Raw genomic sequence first — 12,198 nt, 5'->3', positions numbered from 1 at the left:
GGTGGTGATGTTCCCATGCGTCTGCTGTTCTTGTCTTTCGAGGTGGTAGAGATCGCGGGTTTGGAAGGTGCTGTCGAAGGAGACTTGGTGAGTTGCTGCAGTGCATCTTGTAGATGGTACACACTGCTGCCACGGTGCGTCGGTGGTGGAGGGAGTGAATGTTTAAGGTGGTGGATGGGGTGCTGATCAAGTGGGCTGCTTTGTCCTGGATGATGTTGAGCTTCCTGAGTGTTGTTGGAGCTGCACTCATCCAGGCAAGTGGAGAGTATTCCATCACACTCCTGACTTGTGCCTTGTAGTTGGTGGACAGTCACTGGGGAGACAGGAGGTGAGTTACTCGCTACAGGATTCCTTGTCTCTGACTGTTCTTCTAGCCACAGTATTTATATAGCTGGTCCACTTCAGTTTCTGGTCAATGGTAACCTCCAGGATGTTGATAGTGGGGGATTCAGCGATGGTAATGCCATTGAACGTCAAGGGGAGATGGTTAGATTCTCTCTTGTTGGAGATGATTATTGCCTGGCACTTGTGTGGTGCATATATTACTTGTCATTTATCAACCCAAGCCTGGATATTGTCCAGGTCTTGCTGCATTTCTACACAGACTACTTCAGTATCTGAGGGGTGGAAAGAACAGAAGCAAATTGGCACAATTTTTAGCTTTGACATTCAACCAACATGCCTTGGGAAGCTGGAAACTGTGCTGATGGAAGAAATACTAATTTTTCAAGTTTTTAAAAAATTAAACATGCTGAGCTGTGGTAAGGCAGTGAAATTAAACAAATACGAGCAGGAAGGAACATACATAGTATAGGTGAAGAGAAACATTTGTATTTGGATTAATGAGGAATAGACCTTGGAGACTGCACAACTTAGATAAGATGGGGCCTAGTGTTCTGCTAACACATTTTAGAAACATATTTAATCTGGAAAGTTGACTACAAGGGGTTTCACATGATGGAAAAATTACTGAAAGAAATTAAAGAAAGATGGACAACCTCCTGGGCAGGTTGAAAGAGTTCAAAATATGATTGGGCACTGTGTTTTTAAGAGACATTTCATAGGACAGTATGAACCTGTCAAGATAGTGGGCTAGATTTTGTGTTGGATGCTGGGCTCCCAGCCTCTGCCTTTTCATGTCCTCCCAGAGCGATCCTCTGGTCTTTTTAAATCTACGTTTCAGGAGCTCAGGGCTCCCTCCTCCATCAGCTGCCGGCCAATCGCAGGGTTGGCAGCTCAGTAGATTTGGCAGCACTACTGGGAGCAGTGGCCACTGCCGGTACGGCACAGATCTCAGACCCAGGCCCGCACTGGAACTCCAAATCACAGGTAAATGAGGCAGGGTTACCAGGGTCAGTCTGGAAGGCCCCAGTGGGAGGGGGGGTGGTCCTGCAGTCCAGGGACAGGGGGTCCCAGGGGTTAGACTGGTTCCCAGTGGGGATCTATCATGGGCCACAGACTGCCCATGGAGGAGGGGCCACCCCATCAAGCACACAGGGAGGGCACCTCGTTTTACAAGATGGTGTCCCTGCGCAGCAGAGGCCCCCGCTCCCCTACCCTGGTAAGATCCCAGCAGCGGCAAGAGGCGCTTAATTGGCTGTTAATAGGCCACATAAGGGCCTCAATTGGCTTCTGGGTAGGAAGACTGTTACTGGCCTATCCCACCCCTGGGAAGATCACTTGGCAACATGGAGGCGATGGGCCCTCCGCCACCCATCACAATACTCCATGATCCCCCGCCTCAGGGAGCTACATAAAATCCCAGGCAGTAACTCAGGTCCATCCCAAGAAAAGGGGTATAAAAGATTGAACACATTGGAAACCTTTACTGCAGTCTGGATGAGCGATCCCGACATGTATCAGAAGGAGAATCCACAATCAAAAGGAGCTGCAATCAACAGGAACTACAATCAAAAGGAGCTGCAATCAAAAGCTGCTGCAATAATAAGCAGCTGCAATCAACAGGAGCTGCAATCAACAGGAACTGCAATAAAAAGCAGCTGCAATAAAAAGGAGCTGCAATCAACAGGAACTGCAATCAACAGGAACTGCAATCAAAAGCAGCTGCAATCAAAAGGAGCTGCAATCAAAAGCAGCTGCAATCAAAAGCAGCTGCAATCAAAAGGAGCTGCAATCAACAGGAACTGCAATCAACAGGAGCTGCAATCAAAAGGAGCTGCAATCAAAAGGAGCTGCAATCAAAAGGAGCTGCAATCAAAAGCAGCTGCAATCAAAAGCAGCTGCAATCAAAAGGAGCTGCAATCAACAGGAACTACAATCAACAGGAGCTGCAATCAAAAGGAGCTGCAATCAACAGGAGCTGCAATCAACAGGAACTGCAATCAAAAGCAGCTGCAATCAAAAGGAGCTGCAATCAACAGGAACTACAATCAACAGGAACTTCAATCAACAGGAACTGCAATCAAAAGCAGCTGCAAACAACAGGAACTGCAATCAACAGGAGCTGCAATCAAAAGCAGCTGCAATCAAAAGCAGCTGCAATCAAAAGGAGCTGCAATCAACAGGAACTACAATCAACAGGAGCTGCAATCAAAAGGAGCTGCAATCAACAGGAGCTGCAATCAACAGGAGCTGCAATCAAAAGGAGCTGCAATCAACAGGAACTACAATCAACAGGAGCTGCAATCAAAAGGAGCTGCAATCAACAGGAGCTGCAATCAACAGGAGCTGCAATCAAAAGGAGCTGCAATCAACAGGAACTACAATCAAAAGGAACTGCAATCAAAAGGAGCTGCAATCAACAGGAACTACAATCAACAGGAGCTGCAATCAACAGGAGCTGCAATCAAAAGGAGCTGCAATCAACAGGAACTACAATCAAAAGGAACTGCAATCAAAAGGAGCTGCAATCAAAAGGAGCTGCAGTCAACAGGAACTACAATCAACAGGAGCTGCAATCAAAAGGAGCTGCAATCAAAAGCAGCTGCAATCAAACGCAGCTGCAATCAACAGGAACTGCAATCAAAAGCAGCTGCCATCAAAAGCAGCTGCAATCAAAAGCAGCTGCAATCAACAGGAACTGCAATCAACAGGAACTGCAATCAACAGGAGCTGCAATCAAAAGGAGCTGCAAACAACAGGAGCTGCAATCAAAAGGAGCTGCAATTAAAAGGAGCTGCAATCAACAGGAGCTGCAATCAAAAGGAGCTGCAATCAACAGGAACTGCAATCAACAGGAACTGCAATCAAAAGGAGCTGCAATCAAAAGCAGCTGCAATCAAAAGGATCTGCAATCAACAGGAACTGCAATCAACAGGAACTGCAATCAAAAGCAGCTGCAATCAACAGGAACTGCAATCAAAAGCAGCTGCAATCAACAGGAACTGCAATCAAAAGGAGCTGCAATTAACAGGAACTACAATCAACAGGAACTGCAATCAAAAGCAGCTGCAATCAACAGGAGCTGCAATCAACAGGAGCTGCAATCAAAAGGAGCTGCAATCAAAAGGAGCTGCAATCAACAGGAGCTGCAATCAAAAGGAGCTGCAATCAACAGGAACTGCAATCAACAGGAACTGCAATCAAAAGCAGCTGCAATCAAAAGGAGCTGCAATCAACAGGAACTACAATCAACAGGAGCTGCAATCAAAAGGAGCTGCAATCAACAGGAGCTGCAATCAACAGGAGCTGCAATCAAAAGGAGCTGCAATCAACAGGAACTACAATCAAAAGGAACTGCAATCAAAAGGAGCTGCAATCAAAAGGAGCTGCAGTCAACAGGAACTACAATCAACAGGAGCTGCAATCAAAAGGAGCTGCAATCAAAAGCAGCTGCAATCAAAAGCAGCTGCAATCAACAGGAGCTGCAATCAACAGGAACTGCAATAAAAAGGAGCTGCAATCAAAAGGAGCTGCAATCAACAGGAACTACAATCAAAAGGAGCTGCAATCAAAAGCTGCTGCAATAAAAAGCAGCTGCAATCAACAGGAACTGCAATAAAAAGGAGCTGCAATCAACAGGAACTACAATCAACAGGAGCTGCAATAAAAAGCAGCTGCAATAAAAAGCAGCTGCAATCAACAGGAGCTGCAATCAACAGGAACTGCAATAAAAAGGAGCTGCAATCAAAAGGAGCTGCAATCAACAGGAACTACAATCAACAGGAGCTGCAATCAAAAGGAGCTGCAATCAAAAGCAGCTGCAATCAAAAGCAGCTGCAATCAACAGGAGCTGCAATCAACAGGAACTGCAATAAAAAGGAGCTGCAATCAAAAGGAGCTGCAATCAACAGGAACTACAATCAAAAGGAGCTGCAATCAAAAGCTGCTGCAATAAAAAGCAGCTGCAATCAACAGGAACTGCAATAAAAAGGAGCTGCAATCAACAGGAACTACAATCAACAGGAGCTGCAATAAAAAGCAGCTGCAATAAAAAGCAGCTGCAATCAACAGGAGCTGCAATCAACAGGAACTGCAATAAAAAGGAGCTGCAATCAAAAGGAGCTGCAATCAACAGGAACTGCAATCAACAGGAACTGCAATCAAAAGGAGCTGCAATCAAAAGCAGCTGCAATCAAAAGGATCTGCAATCAACAGGAACTGCAATCAACAGGAACTGCAATCAAAAGCAGCTGCAATCAACAGGAACTGCAATCAAAAGCAGCTGCAATCAACAGGAACTGCAATCAAAAGGAGCTGCAATCAACAGGAAATACAATCAACAGGAACTGCAATCAAAAGCAGCTGCAATCAACAGGAGCTGCAATCAACAGGAGCTGCAATCAAAAGGAGCTGCAATCAAAAGGAGCTGCAATCAACAGGAGCTGCAATCAAAAGGAGCTGCAATCAACAGGAACTGCAATCAACAGGAACTGCAATCAAAAGCAGCTGCAATCAAAAGGAGCTGCAATCAACAGGAACTACAATCAACAGGAGCTGCAATCAAAAGGAGCTGCAATCAACAGGAGCTGCAATCAACAGGAGCTGCAAACAAAAGGAGCTGCAATCAACAGGAACTACAATCAAAAGGAGCTGCAATCAAAAGGAGCTGCAATCAAAAGCAGCTGCAATCAAAAGCAGCTGCAATCAACAGGAGCTGCAATCAACAGGAACTGCAATAAAAAGGAGCTGCAATCAAAAGGAGCTGCAATCAACAGGAACTACAATCAAAAGGAGCTGCAATCAAAAGCTGCTGCAATAAAAAGCAGCTGCAATCAACAGGAACTGCAATAAAAAGGAGCTGCAATCAACAGGAACTACAATCAACAGGAGCTGCAATAAAAAGCAGCTGCAATCAACAGGAGCTGCAATCAACAAGAACTGCAATAAAAAGGAGCTGCAATCAAAAGGAGCTGCAATCAACAGGAACTACAATCAAAAGGAGCTGCAATCAAAAGCTGCTGCAATAAAAAGCAGCTGCAATCAACAGGAGCTGCAATCAACAGGAACTGCAATAAAAAGGAGCTGCAATAAAAAGGAGCTGCAATCAACAGGAATTGCAATCAACAGGAGCTGCAATCAAAAGGAGCTGCAATCAAAAGGAGCTGCAATCGAAAGGAGCTGCAATCAACAGGAACTACAATCAACAGGAACTGCAATCAAAAGCAGCTGCAATCAACAGGAGCTGCAATCAACAGGAGCTGCAATCAAAAGGAGCTGCAATCAAAAGGAGCTGCAATCAAAAGGAGCTGCAATCAACAGGAGCTGCAATCAAAAGGAGCTGCAATCAACAGGAACTGCAATCAACAGGAACTGCAATCAAAAGCAGCTGCAATCAAAAGGAGCTGCAATCAACAGGAACTACAATCAACAGGAGCTGCAATCAAAAGGAGCTGCAATCAACAGGAGCTGCAATCAACAGGAACTACAATCAAAAGGAGCTGCAGTCAACAGGAACTGCAATAAAAAGGAGCTGCAATCAAAAGGAGCTGCAATCAACAGGAACTACAATCAAAAGGAGCTGCAATCAAAAGCTGCTGCAATAAAAAGCAGCTGCAATCAACAGGAACTGCAATAAAAAGGAGCTGCAATCAACAGGAACTACAATCAACAGGAACTGCAATCAAAAGCAGCTGCAATCAACAGGAGCTGCAATCAACAGGAGCTGCAATCAAAAGGAGCTGCAATCAAAAGGAGCTGCAATCAAAAGGAGCTGCAATCAACAGGAGCTGCAATCAAAAGGAGCTGCAATCAACAGGAACTGCAATCAACAGGAACTGCAATCAAAAGCAGCTGCAATCAAAAGGAGCTGCAATCAACAGGAACTACAATCAACAGGAGCTGCAATCAAAAGGAGCTGCAATCAAAAGCAGCTGCAATCAAAAGCAGCTGCAATCAACAGGAGCTGCAATCAACAGGAACTGCAATAAAAAGGAGCTGCAATCAAAAGGAGCTGCAATCAACAGGAACTACAATCAAAAGGAGCTGCAATCAAAAGCTGCTGCAATAAAAAGCAGCTGCAATCAACAGGAACTGCAATAAAAAGGAGCTGCAATCAACAGGAACTACAATCAACAGGAGCTGCAATAAAAAGCAGCTACAATAAAAAGCAGCTGCAATCAACAGGAGCTGCAATCAACAGGAACTGCAATAAAAAGGAGCTGCAATCAACAGGAACTACAATCAAAAGGAGCTGCAATCAAAAGCTGCTGCAATAAAAAGCAGCTGCAATCAACAGGAGCTGCAATCAACAGGAACTGCAATAAAAAGGAGCTGCAATAAAAAGGAGCTGCAATCAACAGGAATTGCAATCAACAGGAGCTGCAATCAAAAGGAGCTGCAATCAAAAGGAGCTGCAATCAAAAGCAGCTGCAATCAACAGGAGCTGCAATCAACAGGAACTGCAATCAAAAGGAGCTGCAATCAAAAGCAGCTGCAATCAAAAGGAGCTGCAATCAACAGGAACTTCAATCAACAGGAACTGCAATCAAAAGCAGCTGCAAACAACAGGAGCTGCAATCAACAGGAGCTGCAATCAAAAGCAGCTGCAATCAACAGGAGCTGCAATCAACAGGAGCTGCAATCAAAAGGAGCTGCAATCAACAGGAACTACAATCAACAGGAGCTGCAATCAAAAGGAGCTGCAATCAACAGGAGCTGCAATCAAAAGGAGCTGCAATCAACAGGGGCTGCAATCAACAGGAGCTGCAATCAACAGGAGCTGCAATCAAAAGGAGCTGCAATCAAAAGGAGCTGCAATCAAAAGGAACTGCAATCAACAGGAGCTGCAATCAAAAGGAGCTGCAATCAAAAGGAGCTGCAGTCAACAGGAATTACAATCAACAGGAGCTGCAATCAAAAGGAGCTGCAATCAAAAGCAGCTGCAATCAAAAGGAGCGGCAATCAAAAGGAACTGCAATCAACAGGAGCTGCAATCAAAAGGAGCTGCAATCAACAGGAACTACAATCAACAGGAGCTGCAATCAAAAGGAGCTGCAATCAAAAGCAGCTGCAATCAAAAGGAGCTGCAATCAACAGGAACTGCAATCAACAGGAGCTACAATCAAAAGCAGCTGCAATCAAAAGGAGCTGCAATCAACAGGAACTACAATCAACAGGAGCTGCAATCAAAAGGAGCTGCAATCAAAAGCAGCTGCAATCAAAAGGATCTGCAATCAACAGGAACTGCAATCAACAGGAACTGCAATCAAAAGCAGCTGCAATCAACAGGAACTGCAATCAAAAGCAGCTGCAATCAACAGGAACTGCAATCAAAAGGAGCTGCAATCAACAGGAACTACAATCAACAGGAACTGCAATCAAAAGTAGCTGCAATCAACAGGAGCTGCAATCAACAGGAGCTGCAATCAAAAGCAGCTGCAATCAAAAGCAGCTGCAATCAAAAGGAGCTGCAATCAACAGGAACTGCAATCAACAGGAACTGCAATCAAAAGCAGCTGCAATCAACAGGAACTGCAATCAAAGCAGCTGCAATCAACAGGAACTGCAATCAAAAGGAGCTGCAATCAACAGGAACTACAATCAACAGGAACTGCAATCAAAAGCAGCTGCAATCAACAGGAGCTGCAATCAACAGGAGCTGCAATCAAACGGAGCTGCAATCAAAAGCAGCTGCAATCAACAGGAGCTGCAATCAACAGGAACTGCAATCAAAAGGAGCTGCAATCAACAGGAACTACAATCAACAGGAGCTGCAATCAAAAGGAGCTGCAAACAACAGGAGCTGCAATCAAAAGGAGCTGCAATCAAAAGGAGCTGCAATCAAAAGGAGCTGCAATCAAAAGGAGCTGCAATCAACAGGAACTGCAATCAACAGGAACTGCAATCAAAAGGAGCTGCAATCAACAGGAACTGCAATCAACAGGAACTGCAATCAAAAGGAGCTGCAATCAACAGGAACTACAATCAACAGGAACTGCAATCAAAACTGGTGCAATCAACAGGAGCTGCAATCAACAGGAGCTGCAATCAAAAGGAGCTGCAATCAAAAGCAGCTGCAATCAACAGGAGCTGCAATCAACAGGAGCTGCAATCAAAAGGAGCTGCAAACAACAGGAGCCGCAATCAAAAGGAGCTGCAATCAAAAGGAGCTGCAATCAACAGGAGCTGCAATCAAAAGGAGCTGCAATCAACAGGAACTGCAATCAACAGGAACTGCAATCAAAAGCAGCTGCAATAAAAAGCAGCTGCAATCAACAGGAACTGCAATAAAAAGCAGCTGCAATCAACAGGAGCTGCAATCAACAGGAACTGCAATAAAAAGGAGCTGCAATCAACAGGAACTACAATCAACAGGAGCTGCAATAAAAAGCAGCTGCAATAAAAAGCAGCTGCAATCAACAGGAGCTGCAATCAACAGGAACTGCAATAAAAAGGAGCTGCAATCAAAAGGAGCTGCAATCAACAGGAACTACAATCAAAAGGAGTTGCAATCAAAAGCAGCTGCAATAAAAAGCAACTGCAATCAACAGGAGCTGCAATCAACAGGAACTGCAATAAAAAGGAGCTGCAATAAAAAGGAGCTGCAATCAACAGGAACTGCAATCAACAGGAGCTGCAATCAAAAGGAGCTGCAATCAAAAGGAGCTGCAATCAAAAGCAGCTGCAATCAACAGGAGCTGCAATCAACAGGAACTGCAATCAAAAGGAGCTGCAATCAACAGGAACTACAATCAACAGGAACTACAATCAACAGGAACTGCAATCAACAGGAGCTGCAATCAAAAGGAGCTGCAATCAAAAGCAGCTGCAATCAACAGGAGCTGCAATCAACAGGAACTGCAATCAAAAGGAGCTGCAATCAACAGGAGCTGCAATCAAAAGGAGCTGAAACAACAGGAGCTGCAATCAAAAGGAGCTGCAATCAAAAGGAGCTGCAATCAACAGGAGCTGCAATCAAAAGGAGCTGCAATCAACAGGAACTACAATCAACAGGAGCTGCAATCAAAAGGAGCTGCAATCAACAGGAGCTGCAATCAAAAGGAGCTGCAATCAACAGGAACTACAATCAACAGGAGCTGCAATCAACAGGAGCTGCAATCAACAGGAGCTGCAATAAAAAGGAGCTGCAATCAAAAGGAGCTGCAATCAAAAGGAACTGCAATCAACAGGAGCTGCAATCAAAAGGAGCTGCAATCAAAAGGAGCTGCAGTCAACAGGAACTACAATCACCAGGAGCTGCAATCAAAAGGAGCTGCAATCAAAAGCAGCTGCAATCAACAGGAACTGCAATCAAAAGCAGCTGCAATCAACAGGAACTGCAATCAAAAGGAGCTGCAATCAAAAGGAACTGCAATCAACAGGAGCTGCAATCAAAAGGAGCTGCAATCAACAGGAACTACAATCAACAGGAGCTGCAATCAAAAGGAGCTGCAATCAAAAGCAGCTGCAATCAAAAGGAGCTGCAATCAACAGGAGCTACAATCAAAAGCAGCTGCAATCAAAAGGAGCTCCAATCAACAGGAACTACAATCAACAGGAGCTGCAATCAAAAGGAGCTGCAATCAACAGGAACTACAATCAACAGGAGCTGCAATCAAAAGGAGCTGCAATCAAAAGCAGCTGCAATCAAAAGGAGCTGCAATCAACAGGAACTGCAATCAACAGGAGCTACAATCAAAAGCAGCTGCAATCAAAAGGAGCTGCAATCAACAGGAACTACAATCAAAAGGAGCTGCAATCAAAAGCAGCTGCAATCAACAGGAGCTGCAATCAAAAGGAGCTGCAATCAACAGGAACTTCAATCAACAGGAACTGCAATCAAAAGCAGCTGCAATCAACAGGAACTGCAATCAAAAGCAGCTGCAATCAACAGGAACTGCAATCAAAAGGAGCTGCAATCAACAGGACCTACAATCAACAGGAGCTGCAATCAACAGGAGCTGCAATCAACAGGAGCTGCAATCAGAAGCAGCTGCAATCAAAAGCAGCTGCAATCAAAAGGAGCTGCAATCAACAGGAACTACAATCAAAAGGAGTTGCAATCAAAAGCAGCTGCAATAAAAAGCAACTGCAATCAACAGGAGCTGCAATCAACAGGAACTGCAATAAAAAGGAGCTGCAATAAAAAGGAGCTGCAATCAACAGGAACTGCAATCAACAGGAGCTGCAATCAAAAGGAGCTGCAATCAAAAGGAGCTGCAATCAAAAGCAGCTGCAATCAACAGGAGCTGCAATCAACAGGAACTGCAATCAAAAGGAGCTGCAATCAACAGGAACTACAATCAACAGGAACTACAATCAACAGGAACTGCAATCAACAGGAGCTGCAATCAAAAGGAGCTGCAATCAAAAGCAGCTGCAATCAACAGGAGCTGCAATCAACAGGAACTGCAATCAAAAGGAGCTGCAATCAACAGGAGCTGCAATCAAAAGGAGCTGAAACAACAGGAGCTGCAATCAAAAGGAGCTGCAATCAAAAGGAGCTGCAATCAACAGGAGCTGCAATCAAAAGGAGCTGCAATCAACAGGAACTACAATCAACAGGAGCTGCAATCAACAGGAGCTGCAATCAACAGGAGCTGCAATCAACAGGAGCTGCAATCAACAGGAGCTGCAATAAAAAGGAGCTGCAATCAAAAGGAGCTGCAATCAAAAGGAACTGCAATCAACAGGAGCTGCAATCAAAAGGAGCTGCAATCAAAAGGAGCTGCAGTCAACAGGAACTACAATCACCAGGAGCTGCAATCAAAAGGAGCTGCAATCAAAAGCAGCTGCAATCAACAGGAACTGCAATCAAAAGCAGCTGCAATCAACAGGAACTGCAATCAAAAGGAGCTGCAATCAAAAGGAACTGCAATCAACAGGAGCTGCAATCAAAAGGAGCTGCAATCAACAGGAACTACAATCAACAGGAGCTGCAATCAAAAGGAGCTGCAATCAAAAGCAGCTGCAATCAAAAGGAGCTGCAATCAACAGGAACTGCAATCAACAGGAGCTACAATCAAAAGCAGCTGCAATCAAAAGGAGCTGCAATCAACAGGAACTACAATCAACAGGAGCTGCAATCAAAAGGAGCTGCAATCAACAGGAACTACAATCAACAGGAGCTGCAATCAAAAGGAGCTGCAATCAAAAGCAGCTGCAATCAAAAGGAGCTGCAATCAACAGGAACTGCAATCAACAGGAGCTACAATCAAAAGCAGCTGCAATCAAAAGGAGCTGCAATCAACAGGAACTACAATCAAAAGGAGCTGCAATCAAAAGCAGCTGCAATCAACAGGAGCTGCAATCAAAAGGAGCTGCAATCAACAGGAACTTCAATCAACAGGAACTGCAATCAAAAGCAGCTGCAATCAACAGGAACTGCAATCAAAAGCAGCTGCAATCAACAGGAACTGCAATCAAAAGGAGCTGCAATCAACAGGACCTACAATCAACAGGAGCTGCAATCAACAGGAGCTGCAATCAACAGGAGCTGCAATCAAAAGCAGCTGCAATCAAAAGCAGCTGCAATCAAAAGGAGCTGCAATCAACAGGAACTACAATCAACAGGAGCTGCAATCAAAAGGAGCTGCAATCAACAGGAGCTGCAATCAACAGGAGCTGCAATCAAAAGGAGCTGCAATCAACAGGAACTACAATCAACAGGAGCTGCAATCAAAAGGAGCTGCAATCAACAGGAGCTGCAATCAAAAGGAGCTGCAATCTACAGGAACTACAATCAACAGGAGCTGCAATCAACAGGAGCTGCAATCAACAGGAGCTGCAATCAAAAGGAGCTGCAATCAAAAGGAGCTGCAATCAAAAGGAACTGCAATCAACAGGAGCTGCAATCAA

At 44.7% G+C, this 12,198-nt stretch overlaps 1 protein-coding gene across 1 annotated transcript in view; it reads right to left on the bottom strand.

The window, feature by feature from the left end:
• Positions 1–12,198, bottom strand: part of LOC137353596 (glycogen [starch] synthase, muscle-like) — a 373,978-nt gene that overhangs the window by 130,089 nt on the left and 231,691 nt on the right. The window lies entirely within an intron of this gene.

The sequence above is a fragment of the Heterodontus francisci genome, chromosome 41, assembly GCF_036365525.1.
Source record: "Heterodontus francisci isolate sHetFra1 chromosome 41, sHetFra1.hap1, whole genome shotgun sequence".
NCBI lineage: Eukaryota > Metazoa > Chordata > Chondrichthyes > Heterodontiformes > Heterodontidae > Heterodontus > Heterodontus francisci.
This window is presented reverse-complemented; position numbering and strand designations above follow the sequence as displayed.